At 46.3% G+C, this 18,725-nt stretch overlaps 1 long non-coding RNA gene across 4 annotated transcripts in view; it reads right to left on the bottom strand.

Annotated features, from left to right (window-relative positions):
- The window catches only part of LOC138261917 (uncharacterized), a 192,671-nt gene that overhangs the window by 80,486 nt on the left and 93,460 nt on the right, over positions 1-18,725 (bottom strand). For all 4 annotated transcript variants that reach the window (XR_011199175.1, XR_011199178.1, XR_011199176.1 and 1 more), the window contains one exon: positions 18,392-18,454. This is a non-coding gene — a long non-coding RNA (uncharacterized lncRNA). The remainder of the gene's footprint in view (positions 1-18,391; positions 18,455-18,725) is intronic.

Genomic DNA, 18,725 nt, shown 5'->3' on the forward strand with positions numbered 1-18,725 from the left:
GGTCACTGGAAACAACATCTAGAAATTATCAAGATGAAGTATATTAGGTCAACTGAGGCTAGTTTTAGATTTTCAAAAAAAATTGGTAACAAACCCCTCAGGGAAATGTTGCAGATTTACAAATGTAAATCAATTAGCAGCATTACGTATGGTTCTGCCCTTTAGGGTCTGATGCCTGAGATCCACTCATTACAAGTGCTAGAGAATAAATTTCTCAGCAGACTACTTGCAGTCTCAAATACCACCTCCACATTTATGGTACATAAGGAACTGGGCTGCCCTTATGTGGATGATCGAATATATACTAATGTGTTGTTGGCCTGGCATGGCATCTGGTCTAAAGAAAGAACGCAATTTACCCAAAAGATTATTAAAGATTGCCTCACATTGGAATATTGGGATAGAATCCCTTGGTTCATGCATTTAAGAGACTTGTTGAAAGGTATCAATCTAGCACCAAATCTGGACAATCCAGGTATTATCATCCAATTTAGCAAGAGAGAATTGAAAAATCAACTAATGGCATTGAGGGATAGCGATAGAGAAAATAGAGAATGCAGGAAACCAACAGTTGCACTTTATATGACCGAAACTAACGAGGTAATGCCAAACTACTTACTGACAGTTGCAAACATACAGGATAGATTTTATCTGACCCGAATGCGCTTTAGAACGTTGCACTTTTTGGTAGCTTTCCCAAAGGTGAGGGTTTGGAGTAAAAACCTACCAAAGTGCCCCTGCGCGGGACTATTTGCACAATCTACAATGCACTTTATTATATCTTGTAAGTTTTATCATGATATTAGGAAACATTTTTTAAAACCTTTATTTGTTATTAACAAACAATTTTATTGTAAAGAAGCTTTTAATTATTTATGTAAACTGGACACTAACGAGAAATGTGATGTAGTAGCAAAATTTATCCTATGTGCCATTGAACAAAGAAAAAAGTTGTTGTATCTAGAAAATCTCCGGTACGAGAATGAATAATTGCCTAACTTGATATTTTATTAATAATGTCTTTTTCTGGAAGTATTTTATTACATATTATTATATATTTTTCTTTTTAAGAGATTGTTTATCTTTTATGGAGTAACATCCGAATAAAGATTGATTTGAATTGAATTGAAAGCATAAAGTGTATGTAAAGTACAATTTTGGGAGAAGGGTAACTCAGTGAAATAAGGAAATTGACTATGGTCACATCATTTGAGCACGCAGGGAAGCTCGGATTGACCTGAGGTTCTCCAATTTGACAGAGTGCAATTCAGCTAAAATGATTAGATGAGTATCTCTTTCTGACATCAAATCTTAATGTTTTTTTCCTCAATTCATAATGTATGAGATTAGAGAAGGGATGATAGGCAGAATACTGATTTTATGTTTAAATGGTGCAAACCTGGGTGAGGACAAACACTTCTCAACGCTTCAGACTACTTTAAATTTATTTTTAGGCAAAGGGTGATTTGTTGGACGCACAGGGTGCTGAGCGCAGGGTTTCAAACCCGGTTCCCTGTGTTCATGGTCAGCTGTTGGGAGTCACTAGGCTACATGATCGCCTCTGAAAAATCTGTTTGTTTGTGTGAGCATGTGGCACGAGCTTTAAATAAATAAATAAAAATAAATCCATGCACAATTTAAACAGAAAAAATACTCAAGACTGCTTTGTCTTAACAAACGTTTAGTGGAAGTTGAATTTATTCGAAAAATCACACGTTTTTGCTCACATACATTTTTATATTTTGAACAAAAACATAATCCACAGAGACAATGCACCTAGTACATATGTGGAATTCCGATACAGAAATACTTTCCTGCCATTCACCACCTTCAGGCCACTGACATTAACATTTTAAATCAAAAAGCGTGTCCATTTGATTTTGGATTATAGGTATCAAAAGCTTTTATATACTTATGGTTCTCATTACCCCGTCATCCCCTCTTTTCACTTTGGTAAAGTCAAAAACAACTTGACGATTAGAAATTCCCTTCTCATTCTGCTATTTCTTCTAATAAATGTGGAATTGTTGTACCCTTGCAATCCTGTTCTCCCATCCTAAAGACTGCAAACCAAACTGATACCTCTTGCGAAGAAAAGACTATGGGCCTTATTACGACCCTGGAAGTCCAATGACCGCCAGGGTTGCAGGGGCGGCTTTGCAGACAGTGAACATTGCGACGGGTGCTGGTGCACTCTTCGCACTACAGCACTTCCGCCTACTCTATTACGAGCCGGAGATAATGCTGTAGGCTCTTTCCCGTTGGGCCAGTGGGCAGACACTCTGTTTACTTGCAATGGGGCCGGTGGGGTGGTGGTTGCACTGGCTGCAACCTACCCGTCGGGACTTCGGCGGACAGGCTTTTCCGTCTGCCAAAGTTGTAATGGCCCCCAAAATGTTCACACACACACACAATCCCCACCACCACCCCAAATCGGCAAGAGCCCCCCCAGAGCCGACAATGACTGCTCCACTTACCCGCTCTGTGAGGGATCATGGCTGGTCACTGCAGGTCCCACTGTCCTGACTGGGTTGGTGCTCTAATTAATTTGCGCAGGCCAGGTGGGTGTATACACTTCAGCATGCCCTACCACTGGCACAAATTAAACACTGGCCTTCTGATGTATCTGGAATTACTGTGGTAATTTTTGACAAATTGTGGTCTCCCATGGCATGATGGTGTCCACCCTTTGCTAAATGCTGGCTCTGGAAAAATCTGCTACCACATAGAACTTTTTCACTTTGGAAAAATACATTCTGTTGCCCAAAACAAAAAGATTGCCATTTTCACTGAAACACTATACTGGACCTAATGTATCAGCTTTTCATTTTTGGTAAAACGCCGTATGATGTCCAAATATTTACTTGTCATTTTCATAATGTACTCAAATGTAAAACTACCACGTATGTATGGTCTGCCTTGCATGCACCTGTACCACCATCTGTCATGCATGTCCATAATTAGTCTAAAGTTGCCATTATGCCAACGTCAGCCTTAAGCCATAAGTGGGTAGTGGGCATTATCATGCCACAGATACTCACAATATGCCAGGAACTACCACCATTATGCCAGGGAGAGAAGCTAAAAAGGTGGGCACCAAAGTGCTATAAATGCTTGCCAAAATGCCAAGGTTACCAGTATGATGTCAGGGCCAGCATCACACCAAGGTCTGGCAGAGGAGAAATTATGCATTCACCATGATTATGCAACAATCAGCACCACCAGGAGTGGACGACCCTCATCTGCATGCCCACAATATGTCAAGAACTAGCATGATTATGCCACGGCTAAACTTATGGTGGACAGCATAATGCTGATGAAAACCCATTATGCGTCAAGAATTACCAATTTAATGTTAGGGCCAGCTGCTCTAATAGGGACAATTAATATGTTACAGATGCCCACAATTTGCAAAAAACACCATTTCACCAAGGGTGGCCAGCTGGCACAGATGAAGCTATGGATACAAAACAATTATTTCAAGGCTAGCCTAATACCAAGGGTCAGAAGTGGACATCACCATGTGTGCCAAAAGGTACCACTATTAAGCTTGGGATAGCTACTGCTTTCATTTTATACAACATGGCTGGCCCTTTAACATGCTTACAGTGTGAATGATAGTGCAAGGCCTGATAAAACCCTGTACTGTCAATATAACATTGTGGCCTGGCTATATGTATTGGAACATTTGCATACAAGTGTAAGTGCACAGGAGGCTAAATTCCTCCTGTGCAAAGTTCTCCACCGTGGCTTTTAAGCCATATGGCATTTCCAGAAATATGCCTGGAATCCCCTTGCTGAGAGATGGATGTGGATCAGCAACACTGCTTGAAGATTTTGTCGTGGAGGTCTTGTACTTTATTATTTTATTACTGACAGGACAGAAATAGAATAAACACTGTTTTACTTTTGGGATGTTGTATATAGTGAATTCAGTAGCTGAGCAAATCCTTCGCCTTAATTTTTTCTCATGATCTTTAAGTATTTGAGATAAAAGAATGTGGTTAGGTCTGCGCAGTGATCAGTGGCGAGGCCAGTATTGTTGGATGGATTCTGAGGATTCCAAATAGTTTATTTATGTGATTTTTTGCAGTCTTTCAGTTGGAAAGAAAGAGAGGCTTTGCTCTACTTATGTTAGCTTTGTCAATTTTTGATCCTGATTTTATTGTTAGTGACAGTGATATTCTCTAACCGTGCTCCAGATAGGGTAGATGGGGTTCCAATTTGTTCTGATGTCTGACGAGCACCATATGAATGAGTAATTTTCTTGTACTCTTTTCTGCCTTAAGAAAGTAAGATTGCCAGTTATTTTGGTTAGTGTGGAGTTGTAGTGATGCACTACAATTGTCATTTTCCTGACATCATTAGAGGAAAAGGACTTGATGTAAGAAATTAACGTAGCAGGAGTGATACTTTTGGTGTCTCTGGGACACCATCAGCCTGTCTGCCGCTTGTTCTTTTGCTTCCAATACTGTAATAACTGGCTCAGAATCCCCTATTAGCTAACAAGCCAGAATTGGAGGTGCATACTAATTACATTTTAAAATTGCACAATATGCTCTAGTCCATTACAAAAACCGTTGTTTTCATACACAAAACACAAAATTAGCTTCACTCACATATATCTGAGGTATATCATCGCTCCAAACAAGCAGTGACAATTTCAAACATTTAGTTTTTTTGTGCAGTGAAGTGTTTTATCCCATCCTTCATTAATCCACAACATAGATGCAACAAGGGCAGCAGCAACCTTTCCTAGCACAAAGAATAGGTAAACAACAGGTGGGAACAACAAGAGGACTAACACAAGGTATAGGTTGCTTTGCAAACAGAATATGCAGCAACAGTTCATGCTTTACTTCCTCGTCGATTAGGCACAGCAACAGCAAAGAAAACTTCCCTCTCACACAGAAGGCAACAACAGTGCAAGCTTTATTTCCTTGCAGTGCAAGATTTCCTTCCCTGCTGAACAGATCCAGCATGGACAACATGAATGTGACATTGTGTAATGTAACTGGTGCCCATGTAAAGTACTTCAATACCGTTGGGTCTGAGTTACATAAAACTGCAAAAAAGGTCAATAAACTTAAATCTCACAGCCTGGAGCCCTCTGTTATACCCATACAGAGAACATTTCCACTTGTGTTGAGAGTGGGTCAGTAGGAAGTGGCCAGTGCCCAGTACTACATTTAAAGGCAAAATGTCAACAAAACAAAAAAACAGCCTTTGTACTACCTTTTTCTCCACGCTCTATTTCCTTATCCTTCTTCCTCTACTTAATTGCACTTTTCCTCACCCATCTCTTTTTCTCACTAAACTTTCTTTTCCCTTTCTACATATCCTTATCTGTCACCATTATTCTTCTTTCATTGACATAAACTATTTCTTGTCATTCCCCGGACACCGTGTACCCCTTCCTTCCCTCTCATATTTCACACACACATACACTCCCTTCCTGTCATCTCACTATCCTCTCAACCCTTATTTTCTTACCTAAGGTCCTTTGACACATCTAGTCTCACGTCATCTCATGCCGATCTATTTCACATTCTCCCCATCACACACATTCCACTTCTGGTCCCATTCTCTCACTGAAACTCTCACTACATCAAACACAGCCAACACTGTCAAAAGAATTCTTCTTACTTGTCCCTTCTCGCACAATGCAACCTCCCTCACACATTGCCTTCTCTTGCTTATGCCCCTCTTTATCACCTCCTGTTTTCTTAGACATTTTCCACTTTTTCTGCTCTATTGCATACATAAATGGAATGGCTATGATTTGTACACCGACTATAACCACTGCAAGTATTCAATGATTCATTTTCAAATGTGCTTTGGTCAATATCTGCGTTCCACAATTTAGCAACACTGAACTAAGAGGTCCTGCTGATGAGAGTAACAATTAAATGCAGGATAGATCAATGCACTAATGATTTTAAATGAAACAGGAATATTCAGTTGGTGACAATATTAAATAAAGTGTTGTGGCCGTTTACAAACCGTTGGACTGTGGATTGATTCACTATTGTTTCCACTACCACGAGGCACTGTAGCCTATTAGATCAGTGTTATTTGGAGAAGTTCTGCTAACACTCAAGTAATAATGTTCAAGAAAATCACACGTCAACCTCTTGAAAAAGGTCCTGAAGTTACGCGCACACACCGTGTGCACGAGATCCCATCCTCTGTGCTTGCACCTGATCAAATGTAGAGAGCCATCACTGGGACCTGACCCAGGGTTGAGGGGAAGTGGAGCACAGATGAGCTGCGGGAAGACTGCCCAAAATGAAGGTGTGGTGGGAATATTTTAGTGCAAGCTGACATTGCTAAGGAAGAGTGAATACTGGATAACTTCTTCCCCAGCACTACGAGAGAGAGAGAGAGAGAGAGAGAGAGAGAGAGGAGAGAGAGAGACGAGGAGAGAGAGAGAGAGAGAGAGAGGAGAGAGAGAGAGAGAGAGAGAGAGGAGGAGAGAGAGAGAGAGAGAGAGAGAGAGAGAGAGACGAGAGAGAGAGAGAGAGAGAGAGAGAGAGATGAGAGAGCGAGAGACGAGAGAGAGAGAGAGAGAGAAGAGAGAGAGAGAGAGAGAGAGGGAGGGAGGGGCTGGGCTAATGAAAAGGAAGAGAGAAGGGGAAAGGACAAACTTCTGTCAAAAGTACGCCGGTACAATCTCTATTTGTCCAGAGCTGAAACACGCTTTTTTTAATATCACCATGTCATCCCTACCTAACAAAGCTGGAGGGATGCCCGACACAAAAATATTCTGTGCATAGGGGGTTCAGACCACCACTGTATGTAGTAAATAACACTTTTAGTTCCTTCTACCGCAGAAACATGCAAGTTAACATATTTTGCCTACTGAACATTAGTCAATTAGGTACATCGAGTTTCAATCTACACTAGAATTTGGACTTATTTCATATTAGACATCGTTCTCAAAAATATCAGAACAGTTCCACTCTGGCGTGTAAATTCTCAGCTTGGCCTGTGACAATAAAGAACATTTCATCTTCTATGATTTAGAGTCACAATGTGTTGCAGTAAGCTAACATCATTGTTTGCGCTCTTGCCAACTTGATGGGTAAAAGGGTGAACGCTTTGATGTGCTGGTTCCCGGTACTGCAAATAACAGTTCATTGCACATATTTGCCTTCTCTGACAACTCTCAGGCAAAGCATGGGAGATGTCTGGGTTACTCGAGGTGACTCAGGTAAAATAAGTGGTACTGAAACTGTCAAATTATTTTTAGAAAGAACTCGAGCAGGCAGAGTAATAGGCCTGATCTTGAAGGGCATTTTTAGACACTATGCATTACAGGGCTGCAGGAGCGAAACTCTGGCGAAATGGAAGAGTTTTATTAAATGTTTGATTTATATCTAGTTCTTGACAAACACAACTTCTCCTTGAAAGAAGCGGTTGCTCACTGGAACTCAAGGCAGTACGCGGTGCACCTCGTTGGTCAGTGCCTCTCAGACTCCTTAATTACAGATACAGCAGCTACCGTTGGTGCAGCCGGTGCAGTGGCCCCGGGACCCACAGGGACGCGGGACCATCTCGCCCTGCATTCGCGCCAGTGCTTTTAAAAAACAGTAGTTTCCGAATTTATTTTTATGTGCTACTGCTATGTGATCTGGATCTCTGTTTACTTTGGGGATGGGTGGGGAGACGCGGAAATGAAAGAAAAAGAGACACGCCCTAGGCCGACAGTGGATTTCAAAGGCTCTGAATTCCATAAAACTGAAGGCTCCCGAGTGTCACGGTCCGAGGAACTTTATATGAGGATAACTGCAACTCTGCTTTAGTGACCACCAGGCCTTGGTACCAAGAAGACAAGGTGGGCCAGTGTATCTGCAGGCACCTGGGATTGCGGAGTTTGCTAGCTACCATGGGGTCCTATATGCACAGGTAAATGGCAAGGTCAATCCTTGAAGTGGGGCGAGTCCTCTCAGTTCTCAGCACCAGCAGTATTTATAAACAGCGTTTAAAACGGGTCTCTACTGGGCCTTATTTAGCAACACCTATTGATTTTTAGGGTGAGTGTAGTAAACCCCTTAAAATAATCAATGCCCGCGTTTGCATTTCACAGGTTTTACTTAATCTTGCATTTCCTAAGATTATCCGGGTGGAGGGGGCGTTGTAAATAGGACAGAAGAGTAATGTTGAAGGGGAGGTGGCTTAAAGAAGTAAAAGCAACAGGACAGTGTGGAAAGCCGGTGATGAAGTGTGAGACAGGCTGGTGAAGGGATTTGAGAATGAGAGCTGTGGTGCGAAAAAGGATGCGAGTAACTTACATAGAGTGAGAGACTGCAGAGGCTAAAGTAATGCAAAGTGGTAGTCTGGGTGACGGAGATGCTCAGAAGACTCCTGCACCACAAAGCTTTGCAAGGTTTATTTCACATTCGCATACATTCTGAACTGAAACATTTTAAATTCTAATTACTCGCTGTATTATCATTTTTGTTGCTTATTTATCTGTTATTGAATAACGCACTAGGTATAGCTTGATATACCTGTATAATGTTGCTTTTTGCGTGATATGTCTGGATGAAGTAACACAAAACTCACAGAGAACTACCCTAATATTGGTCAAGTGGTACACTGTCAAGAGCAGAATTTGAATTCACATGATTTTAGCCCACCCCATTAACCCCTTCGCTGCCAGGCCTTTTCCCCCTCAGGTGCCAAGCCTTTTTTTGGCTATTTGGGGCAGTTTGCGCTTAGGCCCTCATAACTTTTTGTCCACATAAGCTACCCACGCCAAATTTGCGTCCTTTTTTTTCCAACATCCTAGGGATTCTAGAGGTACCCAGACTTTGTGGGTTCCCCAGCAGGAGGCCAAGAAAGTAGCCAAAATACAGTGAAAATTTCGTTTTTTTTAAAAAAATTGGAAAAAGGGGCTGCAGAAGAAGGCTTGTGGTTTTTCCCCTGAAAATGGCATCAACAAAGGGTTTACGGTGCTAAAATCACCAGCTTCCCAGCTTTCAGGAACAGGCAGACTTGAATCAGAAAACCCATTTTTTCAACGCAATTTTGACATTTTACTGGGACATACCCCATTTTTACGATTTTGTGCTTTCAGCCTCCTTCCAGTCAGTGACAGAAATGGGCGTGAAACCAATGCTGGATCCCAGAAACCGAAACATTTCTGAAAAGTAGACAAGATTCTGAATTCAGCAAGGGATAATTTATGTAGATCCTACAAGGGTTTCCTACAGAAAATAACAACTGAAAAAAAAAAATATTGAAATTGAGGTGAAAAAATCTGCAATTTTTCTCTATGTTTTACTCTGTAACTTTTTCCTGCAATGTCAGATTTTTGAAAGCAATATACCGTTACGTCTGCAGGACTCTTCTGGTTGCGGGGATATGTAGGGCTTGTAGGTTCATCAAGAACTCTAGGTACCCAGAGCCAATAAATCAGCTGCACCCTGCAGTGGGTTTTCATTCTATACCAGGTATACAGCAATTCATTTGCTGAAATATAAAGAGTAAAAAATAGCTATCAAGAAAACCTTTGTATTTCCAAAATGGGCACAAGATAAGGTGTTGAGGAGCAGTGGTTATTTTCACATCTCTGAATTCCGGGGTGCCCATACTAGTATGTGAATTACAGGGCATTTCTCAAATAGACGTCTTTTTTACACACTCTCTTATATTTGGAAGGAAAAAATGTAGAGAAAGACAAGGGGCAATAACAATTGTTTTGCTATTCTATGTTCCCCCAAGCCTCCCGATAAAAATGATACCTCACTTGTGTGGGTAGGCCTAGCGCCCACGAAAGGAAATGGCCCAAAACACAACGTGGACACATCCCATTTTTTTTTTACAGAAAACAGAGGTGTTTTTTGCAAAAGTGCCTACCTGTAGATTTGGCCCCTAGCTCAGCCGGCACCTAGGGAAACCTAGCAAACCTGTGCATTTTTGAAAACTAGAGACCTAGGGGAATCCAAGATGGGGTGACTTGTGGGGCTCTTACCAGGTTCTGTTACCCAGAATCCTTTGCAAACCTCAAAATTTGGCTAAAAAAAAACAAATTTTTCTCACATTTCAGTAACAGAAAGTTCTGGAATCTGAGAGGAGCCACAAATTTCCTTCCACCCAGCGTTCCCCCAAGTCTCCCGATAAAAATGGTACCTCACTTGTGTGTGTAGGGCTAGCGCCCACGAAAGGAAATGGCCCAAAACACAACATGGACACATCACATTTTTTCACAGAAAACAGTGCCTACTTGTGGATTTTGGCCTCTAGCTCAGCCGGCACCTAGGAAAACCTAGCAAACCAGCACATTTATGAAAACTAGACACCTAGGGGAATCTAAGATGGGGTGACTTGTGGGACTCTGACCAGGTTCTGTTACCTAGAATCCTTTGCAAACCTCAAAATTTGGCCAAAAAAACACTTTTTCCTCTCATTTCGGTGACAGAAAGTTCTGGAATCCGAGAGGAGCCACAAATGTCCTTCCACCCAGCATTCCCCCAAGTCGCCCAATAAAAATGGTACCTCACTTGTGTGAGTGGGCCTAGCGCCCACGAAAGGAAATGGCCCAAAACACAACGTGGACACATCACAATTTTTCAAAGAAAACAGAGGTGTTTTTGCAAAGTGCCTACCTGTGGATTTTGGCCTCTAGCTCAGCCGGCCCCAAGGGGGGCAGAAATGGCCTAAAATAAATGTGCCCCCCCACCCCCACTGGGGAGCGACCCTTGCCTACAAGGTCGCTCCCCTTGCGTGACGGCGCAAAAAAAAAAGATCCCTGGTGCCTAGTGGTTTCTACCCCCCTTGGGGGCAGATTGACCTAAAATTGGCCGCTCTGCCCCCGAAGCGGGCAGAAATGACCTAAAATAAATTTGCCCGCCCACCCCCCCTCCCCGGGAGCGACCCTTGCCTACAAGGCCGCTCCCCTTGCGTGACGGCGCAAAAAAAAAAAAAGATCCCTGGTGCCTAGTGCTTTCTGCCCCCCTTGGAGGCAGATTGACCTAAAATCGGCCGATCTGCCCCCAAGGCGGGCAGAAATGGCCTAAATACAATTTGCCCCTCCAGGGGAGCGACCCTTGCCTAAGGGGTCGCTCCACATCTCAAAAAAACCAAACAAACAAAAAAAAAAACAAACACACACAAAAAAATTTAGCCCTGGCGCATAAAGGTTTCTGCCCCCCCGGGGGCAGATCGGCCTAATAACAATAGGCCGATCTGCCCCCGGGGGGGCAGAAATGGCCTAAAATAAATGTGCCCCCCCCCCCGGGGAGCGACCCTTGCCTACGGGGTCGCTCCCCTTGCGTGACACCGCAAAAATAAAGATCCCTGGTGCCTAGTGGTTTCTGCCCCCCTTGGGGGCAGATCGGCCTAATTAAAATAGGCTGATCTGCCCCCCTGGGGGGCAGAAATGGCCTAAAATAAATTTGCCCCCAAGGGGAGCGACCCTTGCCTAAGGGGTCGCTCCCCTTACGTGAAAATCACGAACAAAAAAAAAAAACTCCCTGGTGTCTAGGGGTTTCTGTCCCCCTTGGGGGCAGATTGGCCTCATAAAAATAGGCCAATCTGCCCCCAAGGGGGGCAGAAATTGCCTAAATATAATTTGCCCCCTATGGGAGCGACCCTTGCCTAAGGGGTCGCTCCCCACCTCTAAAACAAAAAACTAAACAAAAAAAAACAAAAAAATTATCCCTGGTGCCGAGAGGTTTCTGCCCCCCCGGGGGCATATCGGCCTAATAATAAGCCGATCTGGCAGAAAAGGCCTTAAAAAAAAAATGCCCACCCTGGGAGCGACCCTTGCCCAAGGGGTCGCTCCCCACCTCTAAAACAAAAAAGTAAACAAAAACAAAACAAAAAAAATTATCCCTGGTGCCTAGAGGTTTTAGCCCCCAGTCCTTAAAAAAAAATGCCCCCCCTAGGAGCAACCCTTGCCCAAGGGGTCGCTCCCTTATGTCAGTTTCCTAAAAAAAAAAAAATCCCTGGTGTCTAGTAGGAGTTTTGACAGCCGGATTGCTTTCAACCCGGCTGCCAAAACACAGTGAGAGACTTCAAAGGGAAGGAAATAACTTTCCTTCCCTTTGAAGCCTCTCTCGGCCTCCCCCACGTGATCGGAACAGAAATGCAAAGCATCCAGCGCAATGGGGGAGGCTCTGTGATTGGCACGGGGGGAGGGGAGGGTCGGGGGTGGAAGGGGAAGGGATTCCCCTTTCAGCCCTGGCCTGGCCTGGGGGGGTGGCCCTCGGGGGGAGCGCTAGCGCTTCCCCCGAGGGCCGGTCGCAGGACGTAATGGTTACCATTACGTCCATGGCGACAAAGGGGTTAAACAGGCCATGCCTCTGGTAAAAGATAGCCTGTGCACCTTTCAGAGACCCCATTCCCACCCACCTTTTTCATCCGAAATACGGCATGGGGAAGGGATTCTTGTACCACTGGCACATTAGGCTTTCAGCTGTCGTTCAACTATTGGAGTTTTTAAAATCTACTGTATTATTTTCTGCGTGTGCTTTAATTAAACTCAAGTTGTACTGCTTTCTTCACACAAACATAGTATTTATTCACACTATAAAAGTAACTTGCTTCTTTGTGGAGTTTATTACAGGATGTTTCACACTCAGAGGTCACTTTGGGCAGACAGAGATCAAAATGTGCAATCGTTAACCAGTTGGATAGCTCTGTGGTGATGTACAGTAGGCCATGCCTTGCGCTGGACCGGATACAAAAGAAGCCACTGTGCTCTTCTTAACGGTGTGCTGGAACCACCATGAGGGCCGCCGGCTCCTTTATTTTATAAGCTTTTGGGCTGAAGACCAGCCTCTCAGCTGAGAGCCAACAAAGTATAGGAGAGCCCGGGTGGCTCTCTACATCCTTCCCCTATTTAAGTCATAAGCAACCGATTCTTCCCCTACTTAAGTCATAAGAAACCGAGGGGGGAGGGGGAGAGGAAGAGAGGAAGAGAGAGGGAGAGAGAGGAAGATAGAGAGAGAGAGAGAAAGAAAGAGAGAGAGATGCATAGCAAAACGTTCAATATGCCAGATCAACGAGAGAGAGAGAGACATATGCATAGCAAAACGTTCATGGTAATATGCCAGATCAACACATAAAATCTTGTAGCCGCTGACTAAGCATTAGATTGGGCCGCAAGTTGTATTTCACACATTGTTCGGGCAGGCCCCTCACTGTCTCGCCAACTAGTTCAGGACGAGGGGGTCTCACCCATTCAGGCGACGTGCTCCATCTGTCACTCAGCCGAGCCTCCTCCGGACACACCGCCTGCACGTCGTCGCCTCCTATATCTTCCTCGCCTCGGGCCAGGCGTTGGTGCCCCCATCCGATGGCACCACCCTTCGGAACCAAGACACATTGCGGGTGACATGCCGTCCATTCCGGCTAGCCGTGATCATGGTCCCTTAGACTTTCTCCACCATCCAGATGGGTTTAAAAGGAGTCCTGAACTTTCCCCAGCGATGGTGATCGTTCAGGATGACCTGGTCCCCCACCCCCAGATCGGGTTGTCTCGCCCCTCGACTCTCGCTGGCCTTCAAGTTTGTTTGGAGCCCCTTTCTCTGTGCCCCTGCCACATCCAGTGTTGCTGGTTGCCACTCCTCCCCGGTCAGGATGCAGTCACAGGGTGGCTGCCTGAATACCAGGACTGTGGGGGTGCACTTGGTTGTGCTGTGGGGTGTCTGCAGATAGGCTCTCAAGAATTTATGCAGGCAGCATTCAGCATCCTTGCCTTGGGCTACCCCTATCCGCAGGGCTCGACTGAGTGTTCGCATGAACCTCTAGACATTGCCGTTTGCCTGAGGCCACTGTGGGGTAATCCTGTGGTGCCTTATGGCCAGAGACTGCAAATAGTCTTGGAACGTTTGCCCATGAAAAGTAAGCTCGTTGTCCGTTCGCATCTCGTCCGGTAAGCCAAGCTTTGCAAACACCTTCTCCAACACTGGCCGAACGTGCTCAAATGCTGTGGACGTCACCAGCTCTACCACTGGGAACTGGGTGTAGGAGTCAATCATGACGCCGTCAGCCACCCAGCCGGGAAACTTCCAAAATCCAAACTTATTCGGGACCAATGTTGCATGCTCGGCGACTCAGTCACCACAGGAGCAGGGGGTGGATCCCGGTGGTTATGGCACGTCGTCGACCAAGACATCCATCCCTGGGAACCACTCTTTGCTTCTGAGCCAGGCCTTGGTTTTTGCGGCCCCTCGGTGCCCTTGATGAGCCAACTCCATCACCTGACCTTGGAGTGACCGCGGTGTCACCAACCGCTGGCCACCAAGTAGGAGCCGCTCACGGCTCAGCAACAGTTCGTACCTCACCCTCCAGACCAGTTGCATTGTTTTGCACTCCTCGGGATCGAGGGACCTGGCACCAACTAGGAAGCATTCCATTGTCGATTCGCCAATGCTTCCTTGGCCTTGCCAACAACCATGTCCTCCCTGGAGGTGTCGGCGATCTCCTGCACTATCGGGGTCGTGGGGCATGCCAGCTGGACCACCATGCTGATGAAGCTCTCCATTTTCTCCTCGTCATCTTCTTGTTCACGGAGGGGTGCCACTGCATGATGTTGCGAGAAGCAGTCTGTGGGGTTGTTAACCCCCGGTCTGTAGATGACTTGAAATCTTAGGGCTGGAGGAGAACCATCCACCTTTCGATCCTTGGTGAAGCAAGCCTGGCAGTGCCGGAGAAGAGGGGTACTAGTGGCTTGTGGTCAGTGACCACGCAAAATTTATGCCCAAATAAATACAGATGGAAATGTTGACAGGCCCACCTGATGGCGAGACCTCCCTCTCAATCTGGGCGTACCAGGCTTCAGTAGCCGATAACGTTCTACTCGCGTAGACCACCTGGGCCCATTCTTGGTGGCACTGTTCTAGGAGCAAGACTGCACCGAGCCCGACAGGGCTGGCGTCTACCACTACTTCCATCCTCCTTTGGGGGTGAAAATAGGCCATGGTCACCTTGTCCAATAGGGCCCTTTTTTATGGCTTTGAATGCGCTGTCAACCTCAGGGCCCCATTCCCACCTAGTGTCAGCTCTCATGAGTTGTCGGAGAGGTTCAGCAATGGTGGTCAGCCGGGGAATGAACCTCTTGTAGTAGGTGGCCATGCCTAGGAAGCTCCTTACTTCCAAGGCGCTCCGTGGAACTGATGCTTCTCGGATGGCATTTACCTTTCAGGGGTCATCCTTCATTCCGTCTCTTGAGAAGATGTACCCAAAGAATTTGACAGAGTTATGATAGAAAGCACACTTATTCTTGTGTAGCGTTAGGCCTACCTCAGCGAGTCTTTGGAGTGTGGATCTCAGAGGTGCTGATGGTGTTCCTCTAGTGTCTCTGAAAAGATGCCATCACTGAGATTGATTACATCCACCAGCCCTGACAAAGTCTCTTTAATTACATTTTGGAATATTTCAGTGGCTGAGGAGACCCTGAAGCTGAGCCACTTATAACGGCAGAGCCCCAATGTGCGTGGAAAATATAGTGATGTTTGAGACTCTCGGGTGTAGCTCTAGCTGCTGGTACCCAGAGATCAGACTTGGAGAACCACTGGGCTCCGTTGAGGTCCGCAATGGTGCCATCCATAGTAGGGGTGATGTGATGCTCTCGTCGGATGGCCTCGTTGGGTAGTCGCATATCCACACACAGGTGGATGGCCCCCGGTTGTTTCGGCTTTGGGGCGATTACGAGGGGTGACACCCAGGGCCTTGGGCCCGTAATCTTTTCAATGACTCCCTCTTCCTCGAGAGTCTGGAGTTCCCGTTCCACAAGCGGCCGTAGATGGAACGGCACCCGCCAATTTCTCAAGGCGGTGGGATTGATCGCAAGGTCAAAATGCAGCTGGAACTGTTTCCCTTTAAGTTTGCCCAGCCCTCTGAATAGTCTTGGGAAGTGTGCCAGCACAGTCTCTGCCTGGGAGTCATATATTTGTCTCGCAAAGAAGACCAGCTCGAGGCCTTCGGCTGTGAGGAAGCCCAGCAAAGTCCCCTTCTTCCCATCGGACACGTAGAACCTTGCTCTTGTCGGGTGGCGGGTACTGCTGATGTCTACCTCAATTGCCCCTCTCAAAGATACCAGGTCTTGGCCCATGTAGGTGTACATTTTTGTGTGACAAGGCAGGAGGGGAGGCAGGGGTGACAGCTTGTGGTACTGCTCCATGTCCATGACATTTACGGAGGCGCTGGTGTCGATGAGCACCTTTACCTGGCCATCATTGATGTTCATGGTGCACATGGGCGGTGGCCTCCGTTCCTGCTCTGGCCACCCTGCAACGAGATGACGAAGAAGCCCTTTTCGCCCTCAGACTGCATGCTCCCTGGCCATGTCTCCGAGGCCAATGTACCTGTGTCTTCGACAGGTGTCACTTGTCGTACAGTGGCTCTTCTCGCTGCCACAGCTCCGGGCCTAGGCCGCCCCCTCTGGCAGACCGTGGCAAAGTGGTTTGGTTTTCTGCATTTGGAGCAGGCCTTCCCCTTTGCCGGGCACCACCCCGGTGTTTTGTGGTGTAAGCTGCAGTTTCCGCAGCCCCTGTCGTCTGGCGACAAGGAAGTCACTGGTTGTTTGGGTGCCCTTGGAGGAGATCTATTTGTTCCTCATTCACCGGGATAAGTTTTGTTGAACTCTGCACCAGGGTGCACTGCCCCAGGGAGGCCGCCATGTCCTCTGTGTGGCTGTTGGAGAGCTCGTGGGAGCGAGCCAGGATTAGGATTTCATTCAGCGATGTGCCGGGTTGGTGTAATATGAGCTTGCGCAGTAGGGTGGGGGGACACCCCTGGATTGTTTGGGCCCTTATCTCCTCGTGCTGATTGAGGCCTGGGCACATGCCTGCAGCTGCGCGTAAAACATGTCCACCGACTCAGTGTCGGTCTGCTTTGCCTGTCTTAGCTTGAATCTCTCATAATCGGGGTTGAGCTGGGGGTCGAAGTATTGATTGAGAACGTCCGCAGCTGCGTCAAAATCATCATCGCCACTCATGTTGGGCAGCGTCTCGAACAGTTTGTAGAGCTCGTCACATGGGGGATCTATGGACTGCACCCTCCGTTTCCCAGGTGGCCTGGAAATAGTGTCTCAATCTGCTGAGCCAGTGGTGCCAACGTGGTGCGCTGTGCCTGGGTCCGCTAACTGGCTGAAGGGAGGCAATGCGTTAACTGAAGCATGTGTCCCCGTGCTGGGTGCAGTGCGTTGGCAGTCACACTGGAGCAGTGTGCTCATCTTTATATTATTATTTTTTCCTTTCTCAGATTATTATATCGTCTTTGTTTATTTTTTTCTGCTGCAAGTCTTCAGGGGATCCTCTGCGCAGCATACATAGCCTCAGTGTTGCTGTTCAGGGCTGACGTGGAGCAGTGGCATCCTTCCACAGCAACCAGCACCATAGGAGGCAGTCTTTGGGTTCTTGCAGGGAGTGGGATGACGGGCAGCCCACTAACTTTCCTCTGTCACATGTGAGAACCACACTGACGCTCCTGCGTGCGATGTAGCCCTCAGCCACCTCGTCTTCCTCGATTGTCCCACGGGGTGGGGCCAGGGCCATTGGTACTGTGGCAGCGCTCATGAGGCGCCAAACCCGGCGTGTGTGCCGAGATGCGACGCGGCCCCAGCACGGAGTCCGGCCACTGTCGAGGAGGTGGTCAGGCGAGGCAGCCGCACCTCTGGGCCCACAGAAGCATGCACGGGCTCCCATGCACTGGCACGATTCCAGGTATGGAGGGCCATGCTCTGTCCTCGTTTCCAATGTGGTGACGCACAGCAGGCCTCGCAGCGTGGCCAGGCCTTGAGCGGGACCGGCTACAAAAGAAGACACTGCGCTCTTCTTAACGGTGTGCTGGCAAAACCACGAGGGCCGCCGGCTCTTTTATTTTATAACCTCTTGGGCCGAAGCCCAGCCTCTCGGCCAAGAAGCAACATAGTATAGAAGAGCCCAGCGGGCTCTCTAGAAGCTCATGCTGGTGAACACCACCTGCAGAGCCTTGGATGCACAGGTTTGAATCTGGATGGGATGGACACTGTGATAAAATGAGCACCAGTGAATTGGTCAATAATAGCGTGTGTTATTTAACAAGCAAGAAGCATTTTGGTTTGTACTGTACTCTACCTAAATCACCACCAATATTGCTTGGGAAATCTGCGCTCTACCCTACAGAGAAGCCATATTGTTCTATCCCCATGGGAGTTTAAAATGTACTACTATTGAGAAAGACATTAAAAACATTTTAGAACTCTGAAATGAAAGATGATGAGAGATAATTCAAAGTCTTTGATTATTTTTGAACGGTCCTGTGCAAAAATGTTTGTGAAGGGATCACAAATAAAGGGGGCACAATAAACTTCACACCACTTTTAACTGTGATAAGAAACACAAGTGGTGCAGTGTTCATAGCATCTATTAATTACAGGGTATGATAAAGACTGTACCTTTATTTTATCCAGATGAAGGTCAAACGGTCAAACGCACCAAAATTTAAACAAGAAGAAGGCCTGAAAAGACAGAATGAAAGAAAAACTGTTCGATTAGTGAAAATCATTACAGTAAAACATATAAACCCCCCTAACCAGTAACACTGGCGGGGAAAAACCTCCAACACATCCTAAAGGGAGGAAACGGAAAGCTTGTTTACACAATTCATTTACGAGCCAATAAAAGCCAGCCTAATCTTTACCACGCATAAAACTGCTCTCATCATATTAAAACCAGACGTCACGGTAAAGATTGACCAATATGGGCTAACATTTCAGAAAGGATGTTAAT

The sequence above is a fragment of the Pleurodeles waltl genome, chromosome 10 (genome assembly GCF_031143425.1).
Source record: "Pleurodeles waltl isolate 20211129_DDA chromosome 10, aPleWal1.hap1.20221129, whole genome shotgun sequence".
Taxonomy (NCBI): Eukaryota; Metazoa; Chordata; class Amphibia; order Caudata; family Salamandridae; genus Pleurodeles; species Pleurodeles waltl.